At 37.7% G+C, this 26476-nt stretch overlaps 1 long non-coding RNA gene across 5 annotated transcripts; it reads right to left on the bottom strand.

Moving 5' to 3' along the window:
- Window positions 1–572: 572 nt before the first annotated feature.
- Window positions 573–24516, bottom strand: LOC131404056 (uncharacterized). 5 transcript variants are annotated; one of them, XR_009219717.1, is made up of 6 exons: window positions 24429–24516; window positions 22133–22218; window positions 3359–3445; window positions 2220–2408; window positions 1930–2013; window positions 574–1046 (listed from the first exon to the last, which is right to left on the bottom strand). It is a non-coding gene; the product is annotated as an uncharacterized LOC131404056 (long non-coding RNA). The 5 variants fall into 5 exon arrangements; XR_009219715.1 differs by having other exon boundaries at window positions 576–1046; window positions 2369–2408; XR_009219713.1 differs by having other exon boundaries at window positions 573–1046; window positions 1930–2408.
- Between the last annotated feature and the right edge of the window lie 1960 nt (window positions 24517–26476).

Here is a 26476-nt window from a genome sequence, read left to right as displayed (position 1 = left end):
ATCAGACTGCCAAAGTCTATTTTGATTTTAGCTTGAATTATCCTGTTGTCTATCTATACTGATCAAATTAACAGGACCCATGCCAAATTTCCACTTGACTTAGTGCCATGTCCACATAGCCTATGACTCTGGAAACATAGCTTTGTCATATCTAAAGTCCTTTTTTAGTGAAAGTTGCCCTGGGCAGCAACACTGGGGACGTGACCAGGAAACCAAGAGGTCCCCATTGTGAATCCGGGGAGCTTGCTCTCACCACTCTGATTCAAGTCCTGGAAGCTGGAACTGTGGTTGGATCAGGACTCAGAAGAATCCCAAAGTTCCAGGAATCATTTCAACGACAGTCAGGAAAATTCTTCTGAAGCTTTTATAAGTTTGGCTGCAAAATTTTCTCTCTCTTGGGAAAGAGGTAGGCTTGATTATAAAAATTGTTTTAAGAGCATGATTCAGTAAGCCTCATATGGAAATAAACTAAGACCGGGGGCTGGCCCTGTGGCTTAGCGGTTAAGTGCGCGCACTCCGCTGCTGGCAGCCCTGGTTCCGATCCCGGTCGCACAACGACGCACTGCTTCTCCGGCCATGCTGAGGCCGCGTCCCACATACAGCAAATAGAAGGATGTGCAACTATGACATACAACTATCTGCTGGGCTTTGGGGATAAAAAAGGAGGAGGATTGGCAATAGATGTTAGCTCAGAGCCGGTCTTCCTCAGCAAAAAGAGGAGGATTGGCATGGATGTTAGCTCAGGGCTGATCTTCCTCACAAAACAAAAAAAAAGAAAGAAATAAACTAAGACCAATCAAATGAGAACAAGCAACTATTTATTTATTCAGAGCTTGCTATAGCAAGGGAGTCAGGTACCATCACTTGTGTTTTGGTGGAGACTCAAAGGCAGGCAGAGAAGTTGGAAAGCTTCACAGTGGAATAAAGGGAAGGCATCAGTTGTGCCCTGATTGGAGATGTTGGTCTGGGGAAGCTGGAGGTGGCTCACTAGAAGCTGGGCATCCTATGTGAACCAGGGAAGCACATTTGGCTTTCTCTGGTTGGTCCTAAGGTGGAAGTGGGGACAAATATTAGAGAAGCTGTCAGTTATTAATCAAGTCCTGGCCAATTTGGGCCAATTGTTACAAAATGTATTGTTTAGCTTCCTGGATTATTACTGGAGACATCAGTCTGACTTCCTACAAGTCTGATTTATATCAGGCTGGCTTCCTGGGCTGTTTACTGTAGATGAGGAAGGATAACCCGGGCAGTCTGCTGCAGGTTGCGAGTCAGAATTCTACTTTTATATATGGTCCTGCCATTGTATTTTTGTATATTCAGTCTCTCACTCTGAACATATTTTCCCAAAAGGAATATATCTGTACACATTGCAACAAAGTAAAAGAAGGTAAAGGAACATGTAATTTTACAAAATTTCATGAAAATTCCATGTCCAAAATTATCTTTGCTGGTCATTTTAATGTTTCTATTAGAGAATAAGGAAGGTACATGGGAAGAAATCCGTTCCCTGGGATCTCAAGTGAGGTAAAAAAAATTTCAATAATGTTTATATTAGTTTTATTATTGCTAAGCTGCAGCAAAAAAGAGACCCAAAAGTACAGTAGCTCAAACAAAATAGAAGTGTCTCTATCACATAACACTCCAGAGATTGGTAGGTGATACAACACAGATCATCATCATCATCAATATTTCTATCATCAATCTTTCTATTTATCCACCTAAGATGGGATTTCTGCTTTCAAAGCCATTCATGACTCAGGTTCATTCATTGCTATTGTTCATTCCATGTTTTGTTCTTATAGGTTCTTGTAGGTTGTTTCCCTCACCTATGTGGTCACGGCTGGCTCACCATCTGTGTTCTAGCCCATGGAAACAAGGCTAGAGGCAAAGCAGCTTTGTTTAAGAATATAGTGTGGAAGTTCTACTCACATTCACATCCCATTGGACATAACATGGCCACGTGGGTAAAGGAGAGCTTGAGAAATATTGTGTCTAGCTGCACTGCCAACTTGACTGAAGAGAATCCATAAAAAAAGGTAGAATGGTAAAATAAATACGAGAAACATTAGCATTCTCTGCCACAGATATCGTAATAGCTATGCATTTCATAACAACGCTGAGAAAGTTATGAAAGAACACAGAACCCCCCCCCTCTTTGAAGCATGATCTTGTCAAGCCCATGAGGCTTGGTAATGGGTTGCAGGCAAATCCACATCTACCTGCTTCTTCATCTTGAGGATTCCAAAATTTCTCAGGCATTTGATATAGAAAGCTTACCAGAAGAGGGCTGAGAAGCAGTGTAGATCATATCCAAATATTGTTTAATGCTTTATTGAGTAGTATAAAGAAAACAGTGGAAAAATCTTACTTGTTCTCTATCCTCTGGTGTCCTGAAAATTAATTCAGACCTAGCAAAGAGAAGAGAGGCTTGCCAGATTTTGACAAGGTCCTAAATTATACCTTTCTTAGGTATTCTAACTTCTTCTTTTCTCCTTGGTGTCTAAAAATCAAATAATAACCAGTCTAATAAATTTTGGAGAACTTTAAAAATGCAAATATAAAAGATACAAAGCACTACTCATAGTTACATCAAAGAATTTGGATGGTTTCAATCTGACTAATGAATTATTGGATTCCCACTTAAGCACCAGACCTCTAGAATTATGATTGTCCCAGGATTAAGAATGTTATACCCATACTGTTTACGTTTGCCTACCCATCAAGTATAACCACCTTTACATCTATGGTCCTAGAGTGGTTTTCGCCTTTCTGTTAAGTGATGTATAGAATATATCTCATTGTAGTGCACACATGGACATGGGTGAGAGATCCAAATGCCAAGGTGTAGAATAAAACCCTGATCCTCAGTGCTTTAGGAAAGAATCTATTCTGGGAGGGAGAGTTACAACAGGTCAGTACTCTGGGCCTCACATGGATGAGGCCTCAAGTTTAGACTTTCGAAATTATCTCCAACTGGAATCACGCATATGGATATTTTATTTGTATATGTGTTTTAGATTCGTAAATTTGTTCAAATAAAACAATTTTTGTATCTTTGACTTTTGTTTCATTTTCAGCTCCCTGGGAACCACAAATGTTTATGGGTGGAAGATCTTAAGATCTCCTAAGCATAATGGAACCCCTTCCCTGTCACCCCTCATGAAGAGTGAAGTTTGCAGAGGCAATGTGATTTACCCCATCTCTTCTAAAACATTCTCTCTGAACCACTTTCAAAAAAAGATAGGTAGCAGTCACGTTGTGCTTGGAGAAAGTCGAAGTTAGAAAAAGATCCGGTAATGCTGTACTAGAAGGAAAGGGTTTACTTGAAATTTTAAAAATAATTTTTTAAGATATTCACCTTTGAGACAAGTTTAAAATATCGCATTGCTTTTATCCTTTGTAGCTCTTGCAAAATATATTGATTCTTATCTTTTTTCATATTACTCTGGAAAACAGAAGGGCCATAAATATTGGCATTAATGCGAGTTCTCTGAACCGAGGGCAGAGATTTAACATCTTTGAAAAGAGAATTAGTTGAACTGGAGAATGCCAGTAGGCAGCATCCATTATCTACCATAGGGAGTAAGCAAACTCCAAGCTCAAGTGTGTTTCAAGAACATGTCATTTTTCTGATTTAACTCTTTCTCCTCTATGTATTCTCTCAGAGACCTGCCAGGCCTGCTTTGGGAACTAAAACCTCCCTCTTGCATCCTTTTTCTCAGGAATAGGGTATTTCCTATTCCAATACAAGACCAAGGATTCCTAGGGCAGTCGTTCCTGCAAGAAAAGTGAAGTGATAGCAGTAATGATTAATGAATTTTAAGACAAAATTAAGAGAAGTAAACAATATATTCAAGGAAATCTGAAATCAGGACAGAAGTAAAGAAATACTATCTCAAATTCTTGTGTGGCTAACAGAACTTTTAAATATTCCACAGGAGTAATCTCGGGATAACTACACAGCAGAGGGAAGGGAAGATTTTATGTTCAAGATTAAAAGTTCTGGAAACCAGATAAGGAGCATGACAAAGAGGATGGTATACACAAGAGATACAAACATGATTCTACAAAGAAAAAAGAAAGAAATAAAAAGGAAAAGAAGGAGGGAGGAAGACAGGGAGGGAAGAAGAAAGGCAAGAATGGAGGAAGGAAGGTGCATGAAGGAGCAACACTTTCAAATAATCCTGGAAGCACACACCCAGATCAATAGCTTTCATATTTTCCAGGCTTCGCATGTGAAGCCAGGACTCCTGTCTTTACAGGTAGATAAAAACTCTGGCCTTGTTTTCTAGGCACCACTTTTGTTTATTCCAAAAGTGACAGAATTCATTCAACACTCCCTGGGTTATGATGTTGAATAGGATAGCAATGTTGAATTCTAGTTTAGTACAAAAAAATGAGGTTGGAGGTGGAATTGGTGGTGATGCGCATGCCGTGGGAATTCCATCATCTCTTGGTTCTTCTTGTGATGGGACACATATGCAAGATGACTGACCAAGGTGAAAAATTCAGGCTATAGTCATGGTTGGGTGAATCTGTGTGAAGATAGATGATCTCTGTAGCTATCTGTGCCTTTGGTTCATACACTGACATTGAACTGGGAGTTTCCTTCCTATAATGAAGCTATGATGGAGGAGGCAGGAATAGAGAAATCATCATTTCAGAAACAAACTCCTCTTCCTTATGTGCACTAGAACAGTGATTCCCAACTTGGGATGACACAAGGGAGAGAGGTCTAGGAGGATTACCTGGAGAGCTTTTTACAGTTGTACATTTTCACCATTACCTACAGAAACTGCTTCTAACCCCCTAAAACTCTTAGAGATCAATTTCCTTTTGTACGACTGCATTAAGACAGAGCACACTAAAGAAAACTGCAAAACACAAGACTCATAGCAAGAATCCTTCTTCTTTCTGTTTTAAAAATACAAAAAAAAATGAAAACATGCATTAACTATACTAGCTATTATAGAAAAAAGTGCTATAATTTAGTCAAGGAGCTCTCTATCTAGCTACACAGTAGAATCCCCCAGGGAGCTTTTAAAATATGCTCGTGCTTAGGCCCCATTCCAAACTAATTTAATCAAATCTCTGGGGAGTGAGCTCATCTCCTATAGTTTTTTAAACTCCTAGGTTATTCTAATATCCTGGCAATAAGAGGCAATGTTGAGAACCACTGAATTAGAGCAACTAAATAGCATAAGGAAATCAGCAGTTGATCACAAATCTGATCTAAATTTTAGTCTCAGCTCTGCTTTGAATTGGATTTGTGGCTCTTAGTAAGTTATCTAAGCTCTTGGATTCTTCGTTTTCTCAAAGTTACAGCGAGAGAACTGGATTAGATCATTCAACAAACATTTTCTTTCTAAAGGTACATCAGACACACATCTTAACATGCCTTAAAGACTCCCTACCCCCTTCACTGTTTTGGGTCAAGTCTGCTCCTCTCATCTTCCCCTTCTTCACTTCAGCCCTAGTGAGTCTAGTTTAGCTCCTTGACCACCTGTAAGCTCTCATTTGCCTCCCAGTCTTCACACATTGTAGCCGCTCGTTAGGAGACACTCTGGGCCCTGTCCCTCCTCACTCAACCCAGTCAATATCCTCTATCTAACCACATATACTTTTGACTTAAGGGTGTTCTCGGTGTCATAAGGGTCCTTAAAAAGGCAGAAGATGAACATTGATGAACCCCAGCACAACAAAATAATGCAATCATGCAATAAGGAATACTCAGAGCTAGAAGTTCCAAAAATTTGGATTCCACCACCAAGTCCTGCTATAGTTAGAAAACTAACCAAACACAACCCAGTAACTTCAATAGTTTAACCTCTTTAAGTCCGTTACCACCTTATCTGACTTGTAAAGTCATCTCCAGAGTGAAAGGCAATCATAGATGAGAAAGCACTTTAAAAGATTTTTAAAATAGGAGCATAAAATATCATTAACACATAGTGGAGGAGATAAGATTGAATGCAGATCTTTCCAGGCAATGCTTTGCAAGCAATTCTGGCAGCCATGAATTTCCCTAGGTGAATGAATCTTTCATACGAAGAGTCTTTTGAGAGATGACCATGAGGTCAATTTTGAGATAGAATTTGATAAAAAGTTTGAATTGTCCATATTATTGCCATTCCCAACAACTATTGCTTCTGAAAGGTCATTTTGGGAAAGGTCAGGAAATGGAAATACAAGCATCAGAAGAGACTGAAAACAGGATCTTTTTTCCCATAAACTCTACAAATGAGTACTTTAAGGTCCCAGAGAGAGAAGACCTTTAAACTCCCTCCGCCTTCTGCATTGGGATAATAACTGTGGGAAGGAGCGGAAGTGCAGATCATATTTTAAAGAGACAATGGGGGCTGCAGGGGCAGGGAGAAGAATCTTGTTATACTTTCCCACAAGTGCTAGACAATTTCACTAGAAAAGTACGTTATCTCACCATCATACAGACACAGGGCTAGTTCTCAGAACATTTAAGCAGTAGAAGTGTATCCTCATTCCCCCTCTCTTTTACTACCTATTTCTCCATTTACAGAGCCTCAATAGGCACAGAATGACACTGGGTTACTCCTGGCTGCTCAAGGCAGCCTCTTGTGATGCCCCAACCAGCACCATCCCATGCTTCCCCAACATACTCAGTCCTCTTGCTATTAGACCCAGCAAGACAGGAAGCATAAAGAATGTTTTTAAAAAAAATAAAATAAACGGTGTTTGTGCCAGCTAGGGTATTATGATCTGTTTGCGACTAAGAAGCAGAGAAATGAAGTGCATGTATGGGAATTCACAGGGGATATGGCGGGTGGCAGGTGGGAGGTTTGGCTTTAGATAATGGTGGGAGCTGTCCATTGTCACAGGAGAAAAAGAAGAGCATCTGCGGAGGAGCGAAGGTATGGAGGAAATCTGGCAGTGGAGGGATGGCTTAATTGTATGATGATGGGTCTAATGTCCTCGGGAAATAAGTAAGTTCACCACAGGGAATTAGGGCGTCACTGATATTGGAGGTTAATGGAAAGAGAAAGTGTGAAAGCACCTCCGAGTTGGAAAGCAAATTTATTAGGGAACTCGAGTAAGATAGCTGGATAGTTCTGAGGCCTCACTGGAGATTTTTGGTCATAAATGCGAAATGAGAACTGTCTGCAAATGGATGTCTCCAGACCTGCAGCCACGCTCCAGGCTGATCAGCTACAGTGTGGAGTGGGCAAATAATTGGTTTTGCCAGTTAAGTGAGACGAAAGGAAAGGTAAGAAGGGAGTTGAGGCTGATTCTAGTGAACATGATAGACCGTGGCGTGTAAGCTGGGCAAGGAGAAACGTGAGAAGGAGGAAACCCTGGTAAATAAAGAAATGTTGCAGTTAATAAAGTGGAGGTCTGCATGGGGTAATAAAATGTTAGGTGGACCTATTGGAGTAAAGGAGCTAGGAAAGAAACCAGTAGTGGGAAAAGAGTAGGCTGCCTAAAATTGAGGTTTCAGAGGTGCTGTGGTTATTAATGATGACAATGTCTGCAGTAGTATTTTACAAACTTTTTAGACCACAACTCTCAGAAAGAAATTTTACGTAGATATTTAGTACACATACATATACAAATTTTTGCAATACAATACTTATGATTAAATACACTCTGACATTTTAAATTCTATTCCAATCTCATTTTTAAATGATAGTTACTAAATTAATTTTCAGCCCCACTAATACATCACAATCTGCAGTCTGAAGAACACTGGTCTAGGATATGTCCAATATAGGTAGCTAAGGTGTGATAGAACAAAATATAGAATTAAGGAAATCATGGACTTCAGAGACCAGAGTGTTGAGCTAATCATTTTCACTGGTATTGAAGTTGCCAAGAATAATGATAGAAGTAGTGGTAGAAAAGAAAACAATTAGTCAGATGTGAAAACTTTATATTAATTAATCTTTTCAATAAAAATAAAATCATAATAAATGAATGAGTAAATGAATAAATAAACAAATGGATAATACATTGCCCTTTAAACGCTTTTTGCAAGTTGGCATGAATAAATACATCAAAATTAATTAATTAATTTGATGTCTATTCATTTAACAAATATTTGAGCACTTTCTGTGGGCCAGGAACTGTGCTAGTCTCTGGGTGGTTATATATTATGGGGAAAAAAGACTTGATTTCTACTTTCATGTAGTTTGTAATCTAGTGCAGGATAAAGACATTGAACAAATAATCACACAATAAATATAGAGTTACAACTTGTGATAAGAGCAGTAGGGTGCTAAGAGAGACAACGTGGATTAGGGAAAGTATCTGGGAAGTCCTCTTTGAAGAAATGATGTTTTACCTGAACCCCAAAAGATGCGTAAGAGATGGCCATATGGCAAATCATTTATCTTTCTGCACCTTACATTCTTTATCTATGAAATGAAAGAGTTAAGATAATAGAATCTCAGGATGGAATGAAGCCTTAAAATCCATCTGGTCCAACAACTCTTATGATTCTTGAATCCTTTCTCAAATATCTCTGCTCAAGTCAATATCATGGCAAACCTGTTCCCTTTCAAGGGCAGTTAGTGAAAAATTTTGTAATTATTATTTTAGATATTTTCTCACACATTAATTCATTCAGTTCTTACAACCACCCTATGAGAAATAATCTTCTCTAATTTACAGAGCAGAAAATAAATGGAGTTAGCCTTGATACACAATGGTGCTAGTAACCACCATCTCTGGAACTCGTCCTTTGAGCCGTTAATAGTGGCAGGATTTTTCTCTGATGTACCAACATATGCACAGCAGCTGGCTAGGTTGAAGGAGCAGTTACAGGGTCATGGGACAATATCTTTGAGTAAACATCTGGCCCTGATCCAGCATGAAATCACATCCATGACCTCATTTGCATCATGTTCTAGCTAAATCTAGCCAAATGCTAGATGTTTCATTCCTAATTTGCCCTCATTATTTGTAATCAATCAACCCCTATTGAGTGTCACCAGGCCCTAAGCCTGGGAATAAAGAGATGGGGTTATAATCCTGCTCACCTTCAAGTGCTTGCAAATTAATGGGGGGAAAAGAAAACTAAACAGAAGTTTCCACACCAAGCATGTGAGAAGTGCAGACCAAAGCAAGTAGAGGTTGCTAAGGAAGCAGAGAGAAGGAGCATGTACACACTTTCCTAACTCTAGGGGCAAAGACAGAATTTTACATTCTTTCAAACACTTGTTGCCTTTTGATAAACATTCACATTTCAAGTCTCTCTCACAAAAACACACCTTTTCTAAGAAACTCCCATAGGAGCACGCCTCTGTTGAGAATTGCAGTATTTTGTATTCTTACCAGCATTTGCTTTTCATAATGTGAATTACACAAACAATAGAATTTTTGTCTTTTTCCAAACTAAAAAAATAGTTGATTAGATTGAATATAGTTTTTAAACTACCTAACACACCATCATCCCATATCTTGCACACAAGATTCCGCTCAGGTTTCTTGGCAGGAGGATCTCATGTGTCCCCTGACTAACTGCACCTCCTGGAGAATCACTGGGCTTGGAGGATGTCAGAGAAATAGCAAGAGGAGAAACAGGAACACTGAGCATTTAGACCAGTGATTCTCAACCTCTGCTGCTCCTTAGGGGTTTCAGGAGCGCATCTGAAATATTCTAATGTCCTCCCCAACAACAGACTAAATTAAATCAGTGTGGTGGGGTGATGGCTGCCCAGGATAGAGGCACTGGATTTTTTTTAACATCCTCGCTTATTTCAATGTGTAGGCAGGGTTGAAAACCACTGATAGAAATATAAGCCTATTTTTTTCTCTTCAATTGGTTCTTGGAATTTTCCCAGTGGTGCTTGGACTCTCCTGATTGATTCATTTTTGGGGAGGGTACTCATTTCTACTCACCAGCGCTCATTGTCTCGTTGATAAACAATTGCAATCACCTTATATCTGATCTTACGGTAAGTCTACCTGCACTAGGTTATACATTTATTCATTCATTCAGTACAGCAGTTAACAATTCAGCATCATTGAGTACCCACTATATGTTCAAAGCAGTGCTAAGAACATACAATGATGAAAGGCACAGCCACTGCCCTTAGGGACTTTCAGTTCGAGAGGAAAGGCAAACAGTCTAACAGCAGGATCAAACTCTGATAGAACTTGAGAAGTATGTACAGGCACTAGACTTACTGCAGTAAGGAATAACTTGACAAAGGTTAACTGATGTCTCAGAAAAGCGAAAGCAAGCGAAGATAGAGGATTTCCAGACCTGGGCTCAGTGCCTTTAAGGTGGGTCTAGGAAGGCAGGGAACTAGATGGGAATGGGCAGAGTTGATGATGTAAGTGTGGACTGGTTTTGAAGCCAGTCTAGATGATGAAGTCTTAGATAGATACTGGGAAGACAGTCTATCAATAAACAGATATCTGTTGAGTACCTTCTAGTGTCAGATGCTGTTCTAAGGGAGAAGACTGCTTGTACTCAAGGAACTTATCTATTTTTAGATACCTTATGAAGAAAAATATTGAGTAATGTGATAGAGGGTGACTGTGTTGATGAGGCGGTCTACTTCAGCTAGGAGATTAAAAAAGGCCTCCATGTTCTTTGAAGAAAGGGACCAAAATTATGCATTTTTTATGACACATCCAACATTCTTGACACTGAAAAACAGTGAGTAAATGAACAAATAGGTATTCACGTTGTTACCGTAGAAAATGTACCTTGAGCAGTTTTCATACAAAAGCTTTTACATGACCTTTAAAAGTCATCTTGATGGAAGTTTTAAAGGGTAAAGTTGGGTTGAGAATAAATTGTTAATTTATAAATATGATTGTTAATATAATTATATAATTAATATAGTTAGTATAATTATATATTATATAATTAAATATAATTGTTAAGAATAAAAATATGCAGTTACAATTTTTCAGTCAAAAATTAGATGCAGAAATGAGATTTTGTGTCTGAGAAGTCATTGTTGGGGCCTTTTACAGGAGGCTTATCTTGTTGATAGAGAGGTAAGATAAATTGTTCCTGAAAACAATTAAAATTATACAATATTTAATATATTCTCCCAAAACTGATGCAATTTATACTCTCTCTCTCAGGCTTACACTAAGAATTAATAGTCTCTTCTTCACAGAGCAATAACTCATTACCTCAGCTGCTTTTTCTAGCCAAAGGGAAGAATGGTAGGACAATTACATTTTCCCAAAAATAAAACATGGTGAAAAATGTGTCTTTGTGTTTGCATGGAAAAATTACCTGGACAAACAACCTCAGAATTAAAGAAGCTGGCTTCAATTATCTGAATGCTAACAATCTTCCAACCCCTACAAAAAAATCTGTTTAACTCTACCAATTCTTTCTTCAACTCCTTCCTTATAATACGCTTTTAAAGAAAAATATATAGATATAATTATTGAATAATAACTATGTGCCAGGCACGATACTAAACACTTTACGTTAATTATCTCATTTCATTCCCTCAATAGCCCTAATGAGTAGGTATTATTTTATCCCCTATTACATGTAAGAAGACTGAAGCTCAATGAAATTACCACATATGCCTGAATGTAAGAAAACCTAGAATATAAAATGATCTTTCAATATCCAAATGAAAACACAAGCACAATAAAAATGAGAGTAAGAGCCTGAGTGAATATACATATACTAATAAGAATGTAAATTTTAAAGTTGAATATGCATATTTTAATATTTTTTTACATATTTATTTTAAATCACATACGCTGTAAATCAGTGCATTATATTAAAAGTATTACTTTTTTCCACCCCCAAATTTCATGAAATAATTTTATTCAAACTCTTCACATGCCTCTTAACATCAAAATGTTATTGGTTACTGGAGCCACTTTTCTGAGACAAGTGACAGTTCTCCAGAAACACTATCCGTATGAATCAAAGTTCTCCAGAGAACCAATAGGAAAGAGATAGATGATAGATGGATGGATAGATAGATAGATAGGTAGATAGATAGATAGACAGACTGATAGAGATTTATTATAAGGAATTGGCTCATGCTATCATGAAGGCTGGTAAATCCAAAATCTGCAGGGTGGGCGGATGGTATGGGACGCCCAGGGAGAGCAGATGTTCCAGTTGGAAGGCCATCAGGCAGGAAGAGCCAATGTTGCATATAAAGTCTGAAGGCAGTCAGCTGAAGAATTCTCTCTTACCTGGAGAAGGATCAGTCTTTTTGTTCTATTCAAGCTTTCAACTGACTGGATGAGGGCCACCCACATTATGAAGGACAATCTAATTTACTCTACCGATTAAAATGTTAGTGTAATCTGACGTTAAATTTTACCAATTTAAATGTTCATCTCATGCAAAAACACCCTTGCAGAAACACCCACAAAACTGTTTGACCAAATATCTGGGCACCCCACGGCCCAGTCAGGTTGACACACAGAATTCACCATTCCACCCTCTTAACCTCTAAGTTGTTTGAGATACAGCACTTTTTGACTATGTGTGTTACATAGTCACAATAAATTTTATTTCAAGGCTAAAAACACACTTCTGTAATTATATTACTTTTTTCTATTTAAATGTATGTATATGTTTGTGATCTCCACAAGATAACTACTTAGGGTAGTATTTTTAAGCAATAGTCTCAAACTTGGTTGCGTGTGGAAATGGCCTGGGAAGTTTTTAAAAAAATACTGATGTCTCATTTTTCAGCCCCAGAGAATCTGATTCAATTGATATGGAGTGGGGCCTGGGCATGGAAATTTTAAAAGCCCACCAGATGATTCCAATCACTGTTTTAAAAGTGATCTTTAAAAGAACTTTTTTTTTTACATCTACCACCTGCCATTATGAGGTTACCCCTAAGGTCATATCTCATCCAAATATGAGCCGTTTCTTTACCCCCTCTTTTGCCACTTCCATTGGGTGAACTCCATAAGCTTCCTAAACTAGCATTGATTGAGATCACTTGGGGTGAAATGTGCCTCAATCCAACAGCAGCAGAAGCACTCGTACTTCCAATGCTTTGCAATCTTTGGACCCCACCAAGTTCTTAGTGAAATGGATCCTTTACGTTTCCTGACTCACAGACTCTCTTGGAGTCTTCTCACCCAAGGGCCTATCAGGCCAAGACGCCAGGCAGTATCACAGTCTATTTATCCGTTAATCTACTGAAGGACATCTTGGTTGCTTCCTTGTTTGGGCAAGTATGTATAAAGCTGCTATAAACATCCATGTGCAGGCTTTGTGTGGACATAAGTTCTCAGATCCTTTGGGTAAATACCAAGGACTGTGATTCCTGAGTTATAAGTTAACAGTATGTTTAGTTTTATAAGAAAATGCCAAACTGTCTTCCAAAGCGGCTGCACCATTTTGCATTTCCACCAGCAGTGAGTGAAAGTTCCTCTTACTCCATATCCTCACCAGCATTTGGTGTTTTCAATGTTTCATATTTTGGCCATTCTAGCAGGTGTGTAGCGGCATCTCATTGTTTTCATTTGCGTTTTCCTTATGACATATGATGTTGAAAATCTTTTCCTATGCTTATTTGCCATCTGTATATCTTCTCTGGTGAGGTTTCTGGTGAGATCTTTGTCCCATTTTTTAATTGGGTTGTTTGTTTTCTTATTTTGAGTTTTAAAGATTCTTTATATATTTTGGATAATAGTCCTTTTCCAGATATGTGTTTTGCAAATGTTTTCTCCCAGGCTGTGGTTTGTTTTCTCATTCTCTTAACAGTGTCTTTCACAGAGCAGAACTTTTTACTTTTTATTCAGTCCACCTTATCAATTATTTCTTTAATGGATTGTGCCTTTGCTGTTGTATCTAAAAAGTCCTTGCCATATCCGAGGTCATTTAGGTTGTTTCCTATGTTATCTTCTAGCAGTTTAGTTTTGCAATCCAATTTGAGTTAATTTTTGTGCAGGGTAATTTTTGTGAAGTGTCTGCTTCTAGAGACTTTTTTTGCATGGGAATGTCCGCTTGCTTTAGTACCATCTGTTGAAAAGACTATCTTTGCTCCATTGTATTGCCTTTGCCTCTTTATCAAAGATCAACTGATAGTTATGTGGGTCTATTTCTGGGCTGTCTATTCTGTTCCATTGATCTATTTGTCTATTCTTTCACCAATACCACACTGTCCTGATTACTGTAGCTTTATAGTAACTATTGAAGGTGGGTGGTGTCAGTCCTTTGACTTTATTCTTCTCCTTCAATATTGTGTTGGCTATTCTGCATCTTTCGCCTCTCCATATAAACTTTAGAATCAGTTTGTCAATATCCATAGCCCTAATGTACAGCATGGTGATTATAGTTAATAATACTGTATTATATACTTGAACGTTGCTAAAAGAGTAGATCTTAAATGTTCTCACCACAGAAAAGGAAATGATAATTATGTGATGTGATAGAGGTGTTACCTAATGCCTAATCATGTTACCTAATACCTAATCATTTTGCAATATATAAGTATATCAAATCAATGCTTTAAACTTATACAATGTCATATGTCAATTGTATCTCAATCTGGAAAAAAATAAAATATTTTCTGATTGCTTTTCAGTTTTTCTCTTTATTATTGATTTTAAGCAATTTGATTATGCTTATCCTTGGTGTGGTTTTCTTCATTTTTTTGTGATTTAGTTTCATTGACCTTCTTGGCCTAGTAGGAATTGGAAGTAATTATAACCATTTTTTCTTCAAACATTTTTTGTGCCAACCCCCACTGCCTGCCAGTTCTAAAATTCCAACTACAGCATGTCAGATTGTTTATTATTATTCTCTAGGCAGGACCAGCTAGATAATTTGTACGGCCCAGTGCAAAATTAAAATGAAGGATCCCCTGTTCATAAATTGTTAAGAATTTCAAGAGGCAACAGCAGAGCATTAAATCAAGTGAAGGCCCCATCTGAATGTAGGGCCTATGTGACAGGACAGGCTGCACACCTATGAAGCCTGCCCTGCTCATATGTAATTGAGACATTTTTCATGTTATTTCAGTCTTTTTTTTCTCATTTTTCATCTTGGATAAGTTTCTGTGGCTATGTTTTTAAGATCACTTATCTTTTCTTCTGCAGTGTCTAATCCACTGTTAAGCTCATCCAGTGAATTTTTCATTTTGGTATTGTATTCTTAGCTCTACCAGTACCATTTGGTTCTTTTGTGCCTCTTCCATTTCTCACTATGTTCACGTATTTGCATGTTTTTAAATCCATGTCTAATAATTCTATCATCTCTGTCATTTCTTGATCTGCTTTTTTTGGCTGATTTTTCTATTCATCATAGGTCACATTTTCCTGCTTCTTTGCATGTTAATAATTTTTTTAGTAGATGCTGGACATTGTGAATGGTATGTTGTTGAGTGACTGGAATATTGTGTCTTCCTTTAAAGGACGTTGAGTTTTGTTTTGGAAGGCAATCAATTTACTGACAAGTTAACTTGACCTTGTTGAGGCTTTGTTATAGGCTTTGTCTGAGCAGATCTAGAGTAATGCTTACTCTAGGGTTGGAGTAAACAACTCCTCAAGTGTGGCCTTTCTGAAGTTTCAACTAAATGTTTGGAGTGTTCTGGCTGGCCAGGAAACCAATGTCTCTCGGTGCTGTGCCTCCTCCAGAATCTCTGTTCAGCTCAAAAAAAACCCTGTAGCTATTCTTTGCAAGACCTCCTGGAGTCATCCTGCACTTGTGCAGCTTAGCATTCAGCCAAAACTCACGGGACGTCCACAAAGATTCCTGGAGCTCCTTCTCTGCACAGAGATGGACCCTTGTCTGGGACCCGTCTTCACAAATTCTTGACATATCAGCATTCCCAAACTCTGATCTCCGTTTCCTCCACCCAGCAAGATTACTGCTTTTTAGGGTCCACTTTTTTATGCCATTCTTTGGTAAGGCAGAAAGGCAGAAAACATGAGTGAATGTCAAGCTCACCTGTGGTGTTTCCCTTCTCTCAAGGATGGCTGCTCTGCTCTATAGGTTTCTCCATGTCTGAAAACAACTACTTTGAATATTTTGTCCAATTTTATAGTTATTTACTGTAGGATGGTAAGTCCCATCTCATTACTCCAGCTAGGTCAGACCATTTCTTCTTTTTATGTGTCCTCCTCCAGCCTGAGATCACCTTCCCAAGCCTTTCCTCTTTACTTTAATAGCCCAACTCTAGTCCTTTCTGTTCTTTGACATAAATGTGCGCCTGCTCCTCAAGCTCACTTTACTCTCTCCCTGAACACCCATAGCATGTGTTATCATTTGACAGTTATTATATGTATTGGGAACAGGAATCTTGGGAGCAAGTACAATGGTTTATAGTATCACAATTTTTTTTACAATGCCCTTCTCCAAAACATTTCCTCAAAATTATCTACATATGACTTATAATAAATATCATTACCTGGCAAAGCAACACACATGCTATATAACTATGAAACTGATAGTTCAAATCAGGTAAAGTGTATGTAATAATTTTCATTTTCAGGGAGTATATAAACATTTGATTAGATTTAATTTATATACACAACATATGCATGTATTTTTAAACTATATTAAGGACTGAAATAAACTCCAACGTGTTTGCTCAAAAGCATTGTGCACCAAATTTCTAACATATTTGGGAATACCAATTTAACAAGGGCCGCCAAACTGACTTGGTTTTGTTCAGTGGTCAGAATACAGATCCTCCTGCCAACTCTATGCACATATTTAACCTTCTTTTATGTGTGTAATTGACTAGTTTTGTACTGTTCTTTTTATGAATTGCACGTTTGCTCCTACAAAGCTCTACAGATAGGTAACTATTACTCACTGGGATGAATCAGAAGTTTCTTCATCCTCTACTGTCAAAACAAAATAAAGAAATAAAATGGAAGCTGAGACTCACAGAAGATGGCAACTGTCATCCATAAAATTCAGTTTTAATTATTGAATCCATCAAATTGTCTCATTATTCTCATTAATTAGCTCATTTTAAGTGCTAAAAACTTGAAATTTTCAAATTAATTATTATTAATAAAATATTACTTTTGTATATTTTACCAGTTTTATATATTGGAAGTCCAGAGATCTCATTTTTCATTAAAAATATTTCCCCTTCTGAAAACCATTTTTGGAAACCACTTTAAGAAGAACAAATTTCGATGTTCAAAGAAATCCTAGATTGATTACGGCTTAAATACTTTGCTTTTCCCAAGGCCTTCCTGTATTTTTCTTTCTTGCCTTTCAGTAGTCTCCTTTCCCCCATTTCTACCTCCTGTTACATGCAGAAAAGCTACTCTTTTTTTTTTTTTGTAAGGAAGATCAGCCCTGAGCTAACATCTATTGCCAGTCCTCCTCTTTTTTTTCCCCAAAGCCCCAGTAGGTAGTTGTATGTCATAGTTGCACATCCTTCTAGTTGCTGTATGTGGGACGCGGCCTCAGCATGGCCGGAGAAGCGGTGCATCGGTGCGCGCCCAGGATCCGAACCCAGGCCGCCAGTAGCAGAGCGCACACACTTAACCGCTAAGCCACGGGGCGGCCCCAGAAAAGCTACTCTTGATGAAGTTTTCATAACCATCATTTCTAATAATAGCATGGATGTAACACAATTTAATTAAAATTTCCTCTATTGGTAAATAATTACTTTGTTCCCAATAGTTCTTCATTATAATGAATACTATCATAGTGATATTCAAGACTATAAATTGTTTCATATTTTAGATCATTTTCTATGACAGACTCAAAGTAGTAGAGTATTGGGTAAAAATTACTACTAAATATTTCTTAAAAGACTTTTATCAAATCATTTCAGTGGATAATGAGAGCCACTCCAAACTGGAAAATAAATATGCTCTTACGTCATCTCAAACTTAATTCACAGAAGAACCTCTACCTCAGTCATAGCCGCTAACCTATTAGACATTTGTTTTGCATTCTTTCTTCCAGGAAGACTTCCCTCACCCCCATCCCTCACTCCAAGGCTGGGGTTCTGTTCCTTCCTGTGAGCCTTCAGAGCCCCCTTAAGTTTTACGCTTTATAGCATTTATAACTGTTTCGTAATTACTTGTTCATATGTCTACCAAACCCCTAGATTGTACGTACCTGCCAACAGAAGCTTTGCCTTGTTCACAGATATATTCCCCAGAACCTGGAACAGTGGCTAGCACAGAGCAAGGACGCTATAATTTATGCTGAATTAATTAGTTATCTTTATTAAGGTAGTGACAATATACCCTTTTCCATGTCCTTAAAACTCATAGTTTTGTGTTTTGCTTGGATTTTTGTCCTACCAAGTACAGCAATGTCTAGCACACTTCATCGTACATAGACATACAAAATAATAAGTTTTAAATGCATTAATTAACTTGGTAGTTCATTAGTTTAAAAAAGAAGACACCATATTCCATAAGAAACCAAATCTAATCAGATTTACTGTTTCAGGGCCTGGGGATTAGAAAGAGATCTAGCAGTCAGGATGTACATTTGCCTACTCAATGTGTCCATTTTCCCTCCCATATCTTTTGAGAGGTGGGCAATAATCACCACCAGGCTCATAGATTCACTGGCCTGTGTGGTGCCCCTTCTTTCATGTTACTGTCTGAAGCAAGGCCTGTCAGCAGGGACGAGAGCTTAGAGGTCATCATTCGGCCTTCTGCTCCGGATCCTGCAGTTCAAGCTGTGAGAGGGTTTGCAGAGCATGAATACTGACTGGCACTCCTTGGACTGTCAGTGGCCAGTGAAGTCATAGACAACGGGGAAAACAATAGGAAGCAGCAGGATGAGACCTGAAGGAATGCCCTTCAGGGTAACTCTCCTTTAAAATGTAGGTCTTTGACAGTTCTCTTCCTTCGTAGTTATATTTAAAACAGCTAAAGTAATGTCAGTGACTAGCAGAATGCAAATAAACTTCAATGGAGAGGGCAATTGGAAAAGAGCTAAGTTGACTTAAGTCAGGATCCTCTTCATTCTGGCTCCAACACAATTTCTCAAGTTTATTACTCTCTGCAACCCTAGCATGCTCTGTTCTCCAGGCACTTCAGTAAGTATTCAGGATTTAAGCACAAATAAGACATGGACGCTGTGTGAAGAGAGATCTCCTGTGGGAAAAGCAGACTAATTTAGTTTACAGACTGCCCTGCCCGCCATTACCCACTTCATCACCCCTAAGCTAGGGCATTATAAGGTACACTGTGTGAGTTATGTTTCCAGAATCAGGAAGGAAAGAGTCTGGTTGGTAATGTGTTAGAGATAAATTCTTCTCTCTCAGATTTATTCTTTATTAACTCTGTATTGGCATCAGCTCCCCTTGGGGTAACCTCTTAAAAGCTAATGTATTTTGATTTTTAAAGCGGTGCTAAAAACCACAAAGGCCTGTGAATATACAATTGTGTTAAGAAAAAACTTAATCTAAGAGTTCTTATTTTTTGTCTGTTGGACACGTGAGGAGGCAGCATGGTTTTATAGGGAGGAAAAAAGAAAAATAGGTGGAAGGAAAGACAGAAGGAAGGAAGGAAAGCAGGAAGGAAGGAAGGAGGGAGAGAAGGAAGGAAGGAAGGAAGGAAGGAAGGAAGGAAGGAAGGAAGGAAGGAAGGAAGGAAAGGAGGAAGGAAAGACTACATTCACATTGAAATGCCTGCATTTCTGGCCTGAACATATCATTGTCTGTGTGACCTTAAATAAATCCTTTATTCTTCTTAGTTTCAGTTTCCTCATATATAAAATTATATGGTTAGACTAGATGATCGGTATGTTTTCTTCCAGTTCATTTTAACTTTACTTTGGAAGAGAATTTACTGAGTTACAATTAAGACAATATGACACACAAAGCTCAATAACTCTTTGTTCTTGTTGTTCTGATTTATTTTGTTTTACTGTAATTTCTTAATTACAACATTTCTTTGAAAAAACATGAATGACTTGTCAAAGTCTGAGTAAAGTTAGACGATTGTCCACTGATAAGAGATAGTACATTTGTGTGCCCCTTAATGGCCATCAGAGGAGTTATTTGAGGCCACGAATGTTTCTTCATTCAGGTGGGAGGATTGTTATCATGGTTGTTGTTGCATAAGCAACTGACATTAAAGCTCAATGTACCTCTTTCAAGATTCTGGTTAGCTTTTCAGGTAGAGGCAGGAAAGAAACCCCAGGCTCCTCCAACCAAAGTGAAACCCATCTACTCCAAAGGCATGGTGAAGTCCTTGCTAATTGAGAAGATCATTCCTTTCTCAATATGGATTTTTCTGGAATGATCCTGGAAATTTTAGTTTTCTTCCCCTGGAAGATGCACTTGCTCTAATAGGTTCTCTAGTTAAAGAGCCCAGCAGGTCCTCAAAGTCTTCCCTGGTGAGAAAATGCAAAAGTATACTCAAAACTGGAGGATCCAGGGCCACTCTTCCTTATGAGACTGGAGAATCCACTCCTTCCCACCATCTCCCACTCATGGGAAGCCTGGAAGAAAAAAGCATCACACTGATGCTTCATATTCTCGTTCAAGACTGTGTAACACAAACACAGGTGATGTTGGGCACAGCTTTCTTATTGGAAGAGAGTAATTTCCTCAAGAGAAAGTGTGGAGTTTCAGATAGACTTGAAGTAGCTCACTTCACCCCTCTAGACCAAAGATAGGAGATCCAGATTGAAAGTAAGGGACAGCCCATACCTATCTCCTTTTGAAGGCCCTAAGGTTTTAGACTTCTTTTAGGACTTCAGGGGTAACCCGTATTATTTAGGAATTTAGTAGTTTTGTTCCTACGTTGTAATTCCTGTTTGAAACTGCACTAATCCCTCACTAGTGCAATAGTTCTGTCGCACAGTTGAATGTGCTAGTCTTGGGGATACTGAAGGAGGAACCACGCTCTTCCATCTTCCCCTGGTTTCTCATGGAGATAAGGCACAAATATATCACTTGGAGTGCAAGTCAGTGATTGGGGGTGCTAGAGGGAGCCCACAGCAAAATCAGGAATGGCGGGACAGGCCTATGTGCAGAGGAGCACTCCAGAGAGGGCACAAGGAAGAAAGGAAGACTAAGCGTTGTGTTTGTCAGAGGTTAGAGGACACTGCCCTCTGAAAGGTGGAAAAAAGGAGGTCTAGCATACTACATATATATGCACATTGTTATTATTGTTAATTATTATTACTATTATTATTTGTGTGTGAGGAAGATCGGCCCTGAGCTAACATCCGTGCCAATCCTCCTCCACTTTATGTGAGACGCCGCCACAGCACGGCCTGACAAGCGGTGAGTCGGTGCATGCTCAGGATCAGAACCCGGGCCGCCAGCAGCAGAGCGTGTGCACTTAACCACTACACCACGGGGCCAGCCCCAGCACCTTATTATTATTATCATTACTGTTATTAAAGTTATGTGCCTCTGGTCCAATGGCTTAAGCCTATGACTAAAATATATATAGCCTGACTATCCAACAAGATACCTCAGCCTCCTTCCTTTCCTCTCCTCCTTCACCTCCTCCTTATCATGATGCTTTTTTCCTTGCCTCTCTGGTACCTTCTGATGTATGAAGCTTTGTCTATTGATTTAGTTATGACTTTTGGACATTTTGTACTCAGATTAAGAGCCTTGTTCAGTATTTGTGGTTTTATTTTCTTATAATTAATTGTTTTTATAATAGTAGCGAATTTTAAAATATTTTTATCATTTTTATTCCACATAATTTATTTACATTTGTAATCAGGAATTGCCATAATAAAGGAAAAAATTAAGAGCTTGCCCATGTTTCAAATAACAAATCTTAAATGCTTTCTTTCCTCCACCTCAACTCCTCAGAGACACATATAGCATCTCACAGCATCTCCAAGTCTGGTCTAAGACAGCACAAATAAGAGCCCTCTGGAGAAGGCTGATGTCTTTATATTTAAAATCTATTCTCCTGGCAACTCTGGAAATTCAGATATGTTCCAGGTAAAATTTCTCCCCTAAGAAGTGTTAAATCCAATCCCCAATCTCAGAATTTCTAAAGCAGACTAATTTTATCCAAATCTCCTCTCTGCTAAATCTCTGTTATTGGCTTCTTAGACATACTGACTCCTGAATCAGAACCTTTCTCCTGTCATACAAATTGGCCCAGAAAGTTCTCAGTTCTAAAGGAATGCTTCTCAGTATATTGGTCTGGACAAGGTAGGCCATGCTACAGCAGCAAATAACCCTACAATCTCATTTTTATAACACACTGAAAGTTTATTGCTCACGTCAGTGTGTGTTGGTCAGCTCTCCTCCAAAAGATGATCCAAGGACTCTCATTAGGTACTCCATTAGGAACGCATGACTCCTGTAGCTGCCATAAAGAGACAACTGGAATAAATGATCTTTCCTAAAGGTCAGACCTAAGAAATGTGTTGTTTATATCATTTCTGCCCACATTCCATAGCCCCAACCTAAGCCCCAATCCCTGCAAGGGAGCCTGAAAAATATACTTTTAAGTGTGTCCAGAAAGAGAAAATTATATGGCACTGTCACTGCTACACACTATCTTTAATCCCAAGAAGCAAACATGGAATTTCCTAACCACAAGGTCTATGAGACATATAATTAAAATTTTTTCCTAATTCTGAAAAGATTTGGAAATTGATTTCTCAATTGGTTGATTTTCCTAGAACCTAGCAAGATAGGAAAATAAATGTATTGATCCACATATACATATATACCTACCATTATTTATCTGCCCATCGATTCACTCAACAATATTTCTTTTACACAAGCAAAAACATGTGTTTTGTAATCGGGGGTTTTTTCCATGTAACAACACATTTTAAAGATTGTCCCGTGTCAGTATATATATTAGCACATAGTATGGAACTATCTCAGTCATTTTTGTAGTTTATAGCTATTCACTGTACTTCCCTATTGAAACATAAATTGTTTCCAGAGAACACACTTAAATGAGCACATCTTTGAATACACACGCAATCTTTCAAATAGATTCCGGGAGGCAGACAGAATTGTCGAGTTCAGAAACTAAAAATTAGGGTTGCTTCATAATGATGATAATTAACTCAACCAAGATGCCTGGTATACATTTTCTAATTGGTTTTGTTCTGCCTTAATTGTTTAACTTAATTATCTTTTTGTATATGTTTTATTATAAGAACATATTATGTAGCTTAGCAGACAGGGTATTGCTCATAGCAATTGTCAGGTCTAGAAGTAGAAATAAAAGCTAAGACTATAAGGAAAATAAGAATGAAAGAGAAAGAGAAAAAATAAGTTTAAAAAAGTGAAAAAGAGAGAGAGGAAGAGAAGAAGGAAGAAAGGGAGGAGAAAAAAGGAAAAAATACAGGTAGACAAGCAGACATTCAGAGAGAAAGAGAAAGGATATCTTAGAAAAAATTAGAAGGATGTTTTCAAATTACTTTTCCAAAACCAGATTAGCATTGACATCAAAAGCCAAGAAAGACAGCAAAAAAAGAGAAAACTATAGACCAGTCTTGTTTGGGAAATTAACCCAAAAAACCCAAATGAAACATTGACAAATAAAATCCAGCAATATACTAAAGAAAATTTTTCACAAGCGAGATTTATGCCACAATAAATCCAATGTCTAGATTTTCTAAATACCTCAGTATCCCCAAAATCTAGAACAGTGCTTTGCACTTTGAGTAAATATGTATTAAGTTGATAAACAAATGCATGAATAGTGAAAAATCTTTTAATATAATCCACCCTATTAATAGATCCAAGGAGAAAAATTATGTGATCATCTCTATAGATGCCAAAGAGGCATTGATAAGTTCAGCATGTATTCCTGATTTAAAAAAAGAAAACTCTTGATAAAATGAGATACTTCCTTAACATCACTTTAGATAGATTGAGAATCAACTAAAAATCTATTAGAAGAAATAACAAAATTCATTAAGGTGGTCCTGCCACATTACTATAAAAATCAATGGTTTTAAAATATATAAATAACTAATTACAAATATAGTGGAAGAAAATGTCCAACTTACAAGAGGAATAAAAAGATAAAATACTTAAGAATACCCTTAATAGATAATGTATAAGATTTATATAATTGGAAATTTTAAATTTTACTAAGGAATATTTTAAAATTTTTATAAATAGAAATACATATCCCATTTTTGAACAGAAAAGTTCTCAATATTGTAGTATTCTATGCTAAGAAAATTATACATTTTTATATTGTATTTATATACATATATTTAGTGGTAATGGTGGTAGAAAAGAGGCTTCAGGGGGACTACAATGTTTCTAAAATGTACGTGAAAAGATAAAAAGACTAATGAGAAATTTTCTGAAAAAGAATAACGAGTAAAGTCTAGCCTTATCAAGTATCAAAACATATTATCCAGTTCCTATTGCACCATAGGAAACCACTCCAATACTTAGCAGTGTAAGATCACCATTTCATTATGTTCATGTGTGGGTGAAGAATACAGGGCACAATGAGGTGTGCTGCTTCTAGAAAGACTGGACTAACTGGGGGTAACTCAGCAGTTGACGGCTGCAATCAGAAGCAAGTTCACTCACAGATCTGCCCCCTGGGCTGGGATAACTTGTAGATACAGCTTGTCTGGAGCGCCTACACATCTTCTTTACATGAGGCCAGGCTAGAACATTCCTAGAAAGAGCCACAAAAAAACTCATTAGATGAGTTGCCTCTGGGAGGAGCGGGTTAGATGGTAGAGGTGGGAAGAGTAGGAGAAAGGGAGGAGAGTCTAGACTAAGTGGGAGACTCACCTTGTTCATGTATTAACTTTCAATTTTTTTAAAAAATAGTTAATATTTAAAAATTCACCTAAATAAAGTTTTACATCTGTTTATAACATACTTGATAAATTAACTAAAATTCCAATTTGTTTGTGTTCTACTGTATTTTTTTCAGGCTAGTAGGGTAAAAAAATCTGTATTTCTTGAGGATCAGAAGCTCTGATCTTTTTAATGGGAAAAGAATTATTACTTAGTATTTTGAAGGCTAAATGTAAGTTCTAATGCACAGAGCAAGATGAAAGTTATATGCATATTATATGAGTGAAATCAGAAGAAGTTCTTACTGTCACTTCCAAGTAGTCATGCTTAGAACTAAGTACATGCAGTGGTTTTTTTCTTACTTAATTTAATAAAATTAATAGCAGTATTTTCCTTGTATTTGTTTCTTGGTTGACTCTACTGCTTCTTGTTTGGCCCAAGTCAGGTTCTTAGCTCTGAGACAACCCCAATTACAGGCAACCTGTGAATAGCAGTAGGTGTAAGTAAAATGCCCCCAGAAGACTGCTCTGTGAGCCTCAGGAAGGTAACCTGTGAGATCAAAAAAAATCTCACCAAAAAATGTCACCACAGATTCAGCTTTGAAGTCAAACTTATAAGATCAAGAGTTTGGAGTTGTCTATTTTTATATATGAATGACACAGTCTTGCTAAATATTAATTAAATTTATGAATATCATTCTGTAGTGAGGTTCAGTCTGTATTTCAAATTTCCATAATGATCCAAAAGAGACTATCACAATAGTGTCAACTTGCCACAAAATGATTACCTGGAAATTCTAAGTAAGCCCAGATCTATCAACTACACAAGCTAGGAATAAATTTCATAACATTGAATTAGATATCAAGGTATCATGGAATTTCAGTAATAATTTTGTTACTATGATGTCAAACCCAACATTTAGTCTGGGCATATACAATTACTTCAGTCTTGAAGTCAATAAAAACCACTTCTCAGCTCTTCTTGGAATGAGGAAGACAGTGAGCCATTCAGGAATTGTCAAAATCAGGGCACCTCTCATAGCAAACTTCCTTCAATCTCTACCATTTCTATATTGTCCTCCTCCTATAATGCTCTCCTTTTCTATATTGTCCACTATTGTATCCTGAGGCTGAATACAGTGCTTGGCACTGAAGGAGGATGAAGACTATCCTCTACCCACTCTGGGTCCTTTCTGGCTGGACTACAAATTAAATTGACATGAGACCAAATAGCAGGAGAAAATCAAACAAAGTTTAGTAACACGTGTATACATGGGAGAAACCAGGGAAACTGAGTTTCTCAACAAACGGCAGAGGATTTCACCTTAAATAGATTTAGATAAAGACAAAAGAGGATGTTGGGGGTGGGGGAGGAGACAGCTATGGGAGATTACTAGAAAGCACAGCAATCCAGAGTATGCAGATTTAAGTCCTCTCCTCCCATACTGGTAAAATATTCCAGAGATAAGGTCATCCCCCTCTCCTCCCAGTACAGAGAGGGAGATACTTTACAAATGTAAATGTTTGGTAAACAGAACTTTGATAAGAATGGGCTTAGCAAGGACCCTGACAGTCTAGCCATACTTGGAGTTAAATTCATTTAGGCAATTAGTAGGGGAGGTCAAATGTCCATCAGAGAAAATAATCAAGGTAAAGAGACATATTTTGAGGTGGCCAATTTTGATCTCCCACGATGCATAATAGGCAAAAAACCAAATATTTGTTCATTGAAACTAATTGGAATATGATGAGAAAACTTAGTTTTCTCAAGGGCAAGTCTAGTAAATCTATGATTTGCTATTGCCAGGAATTATGCTGAGCACTTTATAT

Source organism: Diceros bicornis, chromosome 4, assembly GCF_020826845.1.
Source record: "Diceros bicornis minor isolate mBicDic1 chromosome 4, mDicBic1.mat.cur, whole genome shotgun sequence".
NCBI lineage: Eukaryota > Metazoa > Chordata > Mammalia > Perissodactyla > Rhinocerotidae > Diceros > Diceros bicornis.
This window is presented reverse-complemented; position numbering and strand designations above follow the sequence as displayed.